Source organism: Pristiophorus japonicus, chromosome 18 (genome assembly GCF_044704955.1).
Source record: "Pristiophorus japonicus isolate sPriJap1 chromosome 18, sPriJap1.hap1, whole genome shotgun sequence".
Classification (NCBI taxonomy): domain Eukaryota; kingdom Metazoa; phylum Chordata; class Chondrichthyes; family Pristiophoridae; genus Pristiophorus; species Pristiophorus japonicus.
The window spans coordinates 53,995,661-54,005,596 of NC_091994.1; positions in this window are offsets into that span (position 1 = coordinate 53,995,661).

The window sequence follows — 9,936 nt, forward strand, 5'->3', positions numbered from 1 at the left end:
GAAGAGACTTGATGCATACGTGAGGGAGAAGGGGCTACAGGGGCAGGGAGCTAGGCAGAGTGGGAGGAGGCTCGTGTGGTGCATAAACACCATCATACACCAGTTTGGTTGAATGGCTGTTCCTGTGCTGTTCATTCTATGTCGAATTATAACTCCCTCAGGATGTTTAGTGTTTATTGACCTTCAGATTTCTCGACTCTAATATCAGCAGCCAAAAGACCTACATATCAGAGGTCTACAGCTGTGCTCCAATTGCTTTCCCCTTCTGCTAGAACAAGGCCCCACCAGGGGATGGGCCTGCACCTGGGGATGTCCCTGACCATGTTAATGGACAGAGGCAGGAAACACTATCACACCCGTAACTGGATAGAAGCAACGCACTTTGGATGTGCTGCTACGGTCCAGTGCCAGGGCAGAGGTGGACATAGAAAAATAGAAATTTACAGCGCAGAAGGAGGCCTTTTCGGCCCACCATGTCTGCGCCGGCCGACAAAGAGCCACACGGCCCTCGGTCAGCAGCCCTGAAGGTTACATATAAACCTATGAACAATGGCGGAAAGGTAAAGAGTATCCAGCCCAACCAGTCCGCCCACACAACTGCGATACCCTATGTATTGTTACTTCAATCTTAAATTGATCTTTGGTACAAAAGCTACAAGTCAGTGTCTGAAAATTTCCACTGAATAAAATCTCTAATTAGAAAGTGCTGATTAATCCTTGCTGACAATTCTTACTGGCTTACACATTACACTCAGTGGCCTCTCCATCAGAAAGAAGGAAAATGGGAATTGGTGGAGAATCAAGAGTCCCCAAATGTCGCCCCTCCGTCTGGTACAGCAATTCTCTTGGCATGGGGTTGGAGACATGTTCAATCCAAGTAACGGGCTGAGTTTAATCTTTTTGGGCCCGAGGGGTTGGTTTATATCAGACAGGAGAAGATGGGTGTCAGTGACTGTGAGGTTGGTTTATATCAGACAGGAGCGGTGAGGTCGGGATGAAGGAGCGACGAGAGTTCGTAGAGGGATGTGGTCGGGGCCCAGGAGAGGCATGAGTTCGGGGCCGAGAAGTGGCGAGGGCCCAGGGGCAGCACGGGCCAGCCCACACTGCAATATGTGTGCGTGCTAGGTCCGTGCAGCAGAGCTGGTCTCCAGTCGTCTTGGTTAATCCTTGCCACTGGACCAAGACTTAGCTCTGTCAAGCCCGTGTGGTGGCTGGTGTGCAACAACCACCACACGTTAAAAAAATCCACGCACAGGCATCTTCCACCCTTCAACATGTAGTTCGGGATCCAGAATATTAGGTCCTTCATTGAAACACCTGTGAACTCATCCCTTTTTGATGTGGAAGCAAGTCATCCTCGTTTCAAGGGACTGCCTATGATGATGATCCCATGTATCGCAACATTTTACACTCCACAATACCCGGAGCCATGCGATCTCCTGGGAGAGGCAAAAAAACAGATAAAAACCCAGGCCAATTGGAGAAAATAATCTGGAAAAATTTCTCTCCGACCCATCCAGGTGATCGAAACTAGTCAAGGAAATCACTCTGGCCATATTAGATTCCATGATGTACTTACCATCGTGTCTGCGCCAGCCAACATGAGGTTATCCAGTCAATCCCAATTACCAGCTCTAGGTCCATAACCCTGCAGGTTACAATACTTCAGGTGCCCATCCAAGCACCTTTTAAATGTGGTGAGGGTTTCTGCCTCCATCAACCTTCCAGGCAGTGAGTTCCAGATCCCCACAACCCTCTGGCTATTTAGTATTTAAATCCCCTCTAAATCTTCCACCTTAAACATATGCCCCCTCATAATTGACCCCTCCACCAAGGGAAATAGGCTGTTACTATCCATTATATCTAGGCCCCTCAAAATTTTATACACCTCAATCACGTTTCCCCTCAGCCTCCTCTATTCCAAGGAGGATAAACCCAGCCTAACCAATCTGTCCTCATAGCTAAGATTCTCCATTCCATGCAGCATCCTTGTAAATCTCTGCACCCTCTCCAGTGCAATCACGTCCTTCCTATAATACGGTGACCAGAACTGCACACAGTATTCCACCTGTGGCCTAACCAGTGTATTATACAATTTAAGCATAACCTCCCTGCTCTTGTATTCTATGCCTCGGCCAATAAAAGCAAGCATTCCATAAGCCTTCTTAACCACCTTATCCACCTGACCTGCTACTTTCAGGGATCTGTGGACAAGCATTCCAAGGTCCCTTTGTTCATCTACACTTTTAAGAGGCCTACCGTTTAATGTCTACATCCTTTCCTTATTAGCCCTCCCCAAGTGCATTACCTCACACTTCTCCGAATTAAATTCCATTTGCCATCGTTCTGCCCCAAAACAGTGATGACAACAGAAACAATGCCCCACCGTACAAAGCTTAAATAAAGGAGATTATGAAGGTATGAGGGCAGAGTTGGCTAAAGTGGACTGGGAAAATAGATTAAAGTGTAAGACGGTTGATGAACAATGGTGTACATTTAAGGAGACATTTCACAACTCTCAAGAAAAATATATTCCAGTGAGGAGGAAAGGGTGTAAGAGAAAAGATAGCCATCTGTGGCTAACTAAAAAAAAAAGGACGGCATCCGATTAAAAAAAAGGGCATACAAAGTGGCCAAAACTAGTGGGAGGACAGAAGATTGGGAAGCTTTTAAAAGGCAGTGAAGGATGACTAAAAAAATGATTGAGAAAGGGAATTTAGACTATGGGCTCAATTTTCCTCAATGGTTTGCGCAGCTTTTTTGGAGCAGGTTGCTTTTTCTGGCCTAACTTAAAAATACTCATTTAGTTAAGTTTTTTTTAGGTACGTTTTTTTTTCATCCAAAGAGGGCGGAACCAACCATCTACGCCAATTCTGGCTATTTAGTGAACTTTGGCCAGCTGATAGTTACTCCTTTTCTGCTTAGGCCAGCGTACGTGGCCTCTTGAGAAAACCCTTGCGGAGAGTTCAAGAAATCAGCGCAGGTAAGTAAATCGGAGGCCATTCGGCCTGGGCTAGGGGAACTCACTCGGGGACCAGAGAGGGTCGACAGGGGAGGGAGCGCACTGACTGGCACTCACTTGGGGCCACAGCAGACCGGGACCGGCACTCAACTCGGGGACTGGAGAGGATCGGCGGGGGAGGGAGCAACTGTTTTATCTAGAAAGACCTAAGCATGGAGATGCCTCTGGAAGTGCCATAGCTGTTTTGGAGGTAAAAGAACATGGAGTATCAGGAGGACCATTACTCAGATACCTCCTCAGTGAAGGCAGAAGCACGAATCCAAACTCAACTTATCAATAAAGTGTTTGCAACTGTTTAACAATCTCCCTTCATCATCATTTAACCCCACCTTTAAAAAAATTACAAGTCCTTTAATCCAGTACCCATCCTATATCATCACATCACATTGGAATTCTTTGGCCCTACATGGTCATCCAAACCTACATAACATGAATGAATAACAGTGAATTGACATCAGTCCACAGTTTTCTGTATGACTATAATTTCCATGAATAACTAATTACAAGCACTTAAAAGTGACCAAAAACCATCCCATTCTTTCCTTACTCTATGTTTACCCTGGATATCTAGCTGCGCCCGCTTGAGATTCCGGTCCCAGTCTGGAGGCCTCTCGATTGCCAACTCGGACATGTTTTTCTGCCGCATTTATGGACCTAAATAACCGGTGCAACTCTGGCAATATGCCAGAAAATGGGCTTGGGCAAAATTGAGCCCTATAAAATTAAACTAGCATGAAATATGAAAACAGATAGCAAGAGTTTCTTTAGGTATATAAAAAGGAAAAGAATGGCTAAAGTAAATATTGGTCCCTTAGAGGATGAGACCGGGGAATTAGTAATGGGGAACATGGAGATGGCAGAAACTTTTGAACAAATATTTTGTATCAGTCTTTATGGTAGAGGACGCTAACAATATTCCAACAGTGGATAGTCAAGGGGCTATAGAGGGGGAGGAATTTAATACAATCACAATCACCAAGGAGGTGGTACTCGGTAAGATACTGGGACAAAAGGCAGATAAATCCCCTGGACTTGATGGCTTGCATCCTATGGTCTTAAGAGAAGTAACAGCAGGGATTATGGATGCATTGGTTATAATTTACCAAAATTTCCTGGATTCTGGGAAGGTCCCAGCAGATTGGAAAACTGCAAATGTAACTCCCCTATTTAAAAAAGGAGGCAGAAAAAAAGCAGGAAACTATAGACCAGTTAGCCTAACATCTGTGGTTTGGAAAATGTTGGAGTCCATTATTAAAGAAGCAGTAGCAGGATATTTGGAAAAGCAAAATTCGGTCAGGCAGAGTCAGCATTAAGGGGAAGTCATGTTTGACAAATTTGCTGGAATTCTTTGAGGATGTAACGAAGAGCGTGGATAAAGGGGAACCAGTGGATGTGGTGTATTTGAACATCCAGAAGGCATTTTACAAGGTGCCACATAAAAGGTTACTGCATAAGATAAAAGTTCACGGGGTTGGGGGTAATATATTAGCATGGGTAATATATTAGCATGGGTAGAGGATTGGCTAATGAACAGAAAACAGAGAGTCAGGATAAATGGTTAATTCTCTGGTTGGAAACCAATAATTAGTGGGGTGCCGCAGGGATCAGTGCTGGGACCCCAACTATTTACAATCTATATTAACGACTTGGAAGAAGGGACCGAGTGTAACGTAGCCAAGTTTGCTGATGATGCAAAGATGGGAGGAAAAGCAATGTGTGAGGAGGACACAAAAAATCTGCAAAAGGACATAGATAGGCTAAGTGTGTGGGCAAAAATTTGGCAGATGGAGTATAAACTTGGAAAGTGTGAGGTCATGCACTTTGGCAGAAAAAAAATCAAAGAGCAAGTTATTATTTAAATGGAGAAACATTGCAAAGTGCTGTAGTACAGTGGGACCTGGGGGTGAATGAAACACAAAGGTTAGTATGCAGGTACAGCAAGTAATCAGGAAGGGCAATGGAATCTTGGCCTTTATTGCAAAGGGGATGGAGTATAAAAGCAGGGAAGTCTTGCTACAGTTATACAGGGTATTGGTGAGGCCACACCTGGAATACTGCATGCTGTTTTGGTTTCCATATTTACGAAGGGATATACTTGCTTTGGAGGCAGTTCAGAGAAGGTTCACTAGGTTGATTCTGGAGATGAGGGGGTTGACTTATGAGGGAAGGTTGAGTAGGTTGGGCCTCTACTCATTGGAATTCAGAAGAATGAGAGGTGATCTTATAGAAACATATAAGATTATGAGGGGGCTTGACAAGTTGATGCAGATAGGATGTTTCCAGTGAAGGGGAGACTAGAACTAGAGGGCATAATCTTAGAATAAGGGGCCGCCCATTTAAAACTGGGATTAGGAGAAATTTCTTCTCTCAGAGGGTTGTATATCTGTGGAATTCGCTGCCTCAGAGAGCTGTGGAAGCTGTGACATTGAATAAATTTAAGACAGAAATAGACAGTTTGTTAAAAGATAAGGGAATAAGGGGTTATGGGGAGCGGGCAGGGAAGTGGACCTGAGTCCATGATCGGATCAGCCATGATCATATTAAATGGCGGAGCAGGTTCGAGGGGCCGTATGGTCTACTCCTGCTACTATTTCTTATGTTCTTATGTTTTTATGTTAAATCAACGCCAGTGCACTCAAAGATCCCTATTCAGCCAACGCCTCGCTACCAACCTGATGACTCCCAGTGACCTAAAGTGTCCACAGCGCCTGATCAACCCTCAAGGCTTCCATAATCAGCACCTGCGAAGAGACGCTCGGTCACTTGGTCAGGAAACACCAAGAGTGGTTTGACGAGAACGACCTGGAGATTCAGGAGCTAATATGCCGCAAGCGCAAGGCATTCTTGGACTGGAAGCAGCAAAACAACTCAAGGGCAAGAAAGCAACTCTACAGACGTCTGAAGACCGAGGTCCAACAGAAAATCCCTAAAGAAAAGATGGTGGGTGGAGAAAGCTCAAGAAATTCAGCAGCTAGTCGACAACCACGACGTGCGAGGATTCTTCAGCGCAATCAAGACGACCTATGTCCTAAGCACCCAATGCCCTACCCCTCTACTGGCCAAGAACGGAGAGGTGCTCATCAAGGGCAGAGAACCAGTCAGTGCCCGATGGAAGGAGCACTTCGAGGATCTTTTCAACCGAGACTCTGTCTTCGACGTGAGTGTATTCGACTTCTTCCCGCAGCATGCCACCCACCACCATCTCATCACAACTCCAGGCTGGCATGAAGTTGAAAAGGCCATCCGACAATTGAAGAACAACAAGTCATCGGGAGCAGATGGAATTCCCGCCGAAGCACTAAAACATGGTGGAGAAGCACTACTGGCGCGGATCCATGACCTCATCTCTCTTATCTGGAAGGAGGACATCATGCCAGGAGATCTCAGAGACGCTGTAATCCTGACCATCTTCAAGAAAGGTGACAAGTCCGACTGCGGTAACTACAGTGGAATCTCCCTGCTGTCGACCACCGGGAAAGTCATTGCAAGAATTGCCTTCTTCTTGTGGCTGAAGAACTCCTTCCAGAGTCATAATGTGGATTCCATCCACTAAGGGGCACAATGAACATGATCTTCACCGTGTGGCAGATAAAAGAGAAATGCAGCATCGAATTACAATACGCAGACGACGCCTGCGTCTGCGCACACTCGGAGGCCAAACTCCAAGCCATCGTCAACACCTTCACCGAGGCATACGAGAGCATGGGCCTGTACATGGCTGCCTTTGAACTCACAAAAGCCTTCGATACTGTCAATCGTGCGAGATTATGGAGCATCCTCCTCAGATTCTGCTGTCCTCAAAGGTTTGTCACCATTCTCCACCTGCTTTACGATGACATGCAAACCGTGATCCTGACCAACGGATCCACCACAGATCCATTCCACATTCGGACCGGAGTCAAGCAAGGCTGTCATCGTACCAATGCTCTTCTCGATTTTCATTGCTGCAATGCTCCATCTCACCCTCGGCAAGCTCCCTGCTGGAGTGGAGCCAAATTACAGGACAAACGGGAATCTCCAAGCCAGATCCAAGGTCATCCCATCCTCCATCATCGAATTACAATACGCAGACGACGCCTGCGTCTGCGCACACTCGGAGGCCAAACTCCAAGCCATCGTCAACACCTTCACCGAGGCATACGAGAGCATGGGCCTTACACCAAACATCCGTAAGACAAAGGTCTTCTACCAACCTGCCCCCACTACACAGCACTGCCTCCCGATTATCAAAATCCACAACGGGACCTTGGACAACGTGGACCATTTTCCATACCTCGGGAGCCTACTGTCAACAAGGGCAGATATCGACGACGAGGTCCAACACCGCCTTCAGTGTCCCAGTGCAGTCTTCGGTCGCCTGAGAAAGAGAATGTTTGAAGACCAGGATCTCAAACCCGGCACCAAGCTCATGGTCTACAGAGCAGTGGTGATACCCACCTTCCTCTATGGCCCAAAAACATAGACTATGTACAGCAGGCACCTCAAAACACTGGAGAAGTACCACCAATTGGCTGTGTGGTTGATAATGGAGGAAAGTCATGGACTGCAGGAGGATATCAATCTACTGGTCATCATCATCATCTTCATAGGCAGTCCCTTGGAGTCGAGGATGACTTGCTTCCACACTAGAAGTGAGTTCTCAGGTCCCTCTGTAAGATCCTGCAAATCCGTTGGCTGGATAGGCGCACCAACGTCAGTGTCCTCTCTCAGGCCAATATTCCCAGCATCGAAGCACTGACCACGCTTGATCAGCTCCGCTGGATGGGCCACATCGCCCACATGCCTGACACAAGACTCCCAAAACAAACGCTCTACTCGGAACTCCAACATCGCAAGCGAGCCCCAGGTGGGCAGAGGAAACATTTCAAGGACACCCTCAAAGCCTCCTTGAAAAAATGGAACATTCCCACCGACGCCTGGGAATCCCTAGCCCAAGATCGCCCTAAGTGGAGGAAAAGCATCCGGGAGGGCGCTGAACACCTCGAGTCTCTTCACCAAGAGCAAGCTGAAGCCGAGCACCAACAGTGGAAGGAGCGCGCGGCAACCTAGGCTCCCCACCCACCTGTTCCTTCAACCACCGTTTGCCCCACCTGTGACAGAGATTGTAGGTCCCGCATTGGACTTTTCAGTCAGAAGCAAGGCATCCTCGACTCCCAGAGATTGCCTATAATGATGATGATGAGTGGTAGATTGATATCCTCCTGCAGTCCATGACGTTCCTCTTCATTATCAACCACACAGCCAATTTTAGTTTCATCTGAAATTTTTTTAATCAAACCCCCTATATTCAAATCTAAATCATTGATGTATACCACAAAAAGCAAGGGACCCAGTACTGAGCCCCACTGGAAACATCCTTCCAGTCATAAAAACATCCATCAACCATTACCCTTTGCTTCCTACTTTGAAGCCAATTTTGGATCCAACTTGCCACTTTGCCCTGGATCCCATGGGTTTTAACCTTCTTGACCAGTCTGCCATGTGAGACCTTATCAAAAGCTTTGCTGAAGTCCATATACACTACATTGTAATCACTACCCTCATCGACCCTCTTGGTTACCTCCTGAAAAAATTCAATCGTTAGTCAAACACGATCTTCCCTTAACAAATCCATGCTGACTGTCTCTGATTAACTCTTGCCTTTCTAAATGTAGATTTATCCTGTCCTGCAGGATTTTTTTCCAATAATTTTCCCACCACTGACAGGCCTGTAATTACTCGGCCTATCCCTTTTTCCTTTCTTAAACAAGGGTACCCCATTAGCAGTCCTCCAGTCCTCCAGCACCATGCCTAGACATCCAGGGGACTCTAGAATTGGTATTCCCAATCTTTTTCTTTAAGGGCAAATGTTTGGCCTGAGCCTTCCGGATCTCCTCCTTGAATGCCTCCCACTGTTCCGACACTGATTTACTCACAAGTAGCTGTTTCCAGTCCACTGTGGCCAAATCACTTCTCAACTTAGCAAAGTTAGCTTTCCCAATTTGGGACTTTTATTCCTTGTCGATCTTGTCTTTATCCATAACTACCTTGAATCTGACTGAATTATGGTCACTGGCACCCAAGTGCCCTCCCACTAATACTCCTTCCACCTGCCCAGTTTCACTCCCCAAATCTAAATCCAGAACCACCACCTCCCATGTTGGGCTTGTTACATACTGACTAAAAAAGTTCTCTTGAATGCATTTTAGGAATTCCACACTCTATACCCTTCAACTATATATTTGTCCCAATCAATATTAGGATAGTTGAAATCCCCTACTATTACTGCCCTATGGTTTTTGGACTTCACAGAAATGTGCCTACAATTTTGCTCTTCTATCTCCCTCCCATTCTTTGGGGTCTATAATACACACCCAGCAGAGTGATCGTCCCTTTTTTATTTTTTAGTTCGACACATACGGCCTCATTTGATGATCCCTCTAACATATCCGTCCTCACCGCTGTAATAGTTTCTTTAATCAATACTGCAAACCCCCCTTTTTACCCCCTCTCTATCTTGTCTAAAAATCCTGTAACCAGGAATATTGAGCTGCCAAACCTGCCCCTCCTTCAGCCATGTTTCTGTAATGGCTATAATGTCATACTTCCAAGTGTCTACCTGTGCTCTCAGCTTATCCGCCTTATTTGCTATACTCTTTGCATTAAAGTATATACCATTTAGCACAGGTTTACTAACCCTTGTTTCCTCTGTCTTACAAATTCACTTTCTACATTCTTGTTTTGTAATTTCAGCTTTACTTCCTTCCCTTTTGAATTTGTTCTCAGGTTCCCATCCCCCTGCCATGCTAATTTAAACTCTCCCCAATAGCACTAGCAAAACTCCCCACGAGGATATTGGTCCCGGCAAGGATGTGCCACAAAGTATCTGAATCTGGAGCCTGACATTGGAGTGGAGTAAGACTCCCTAAGATTTA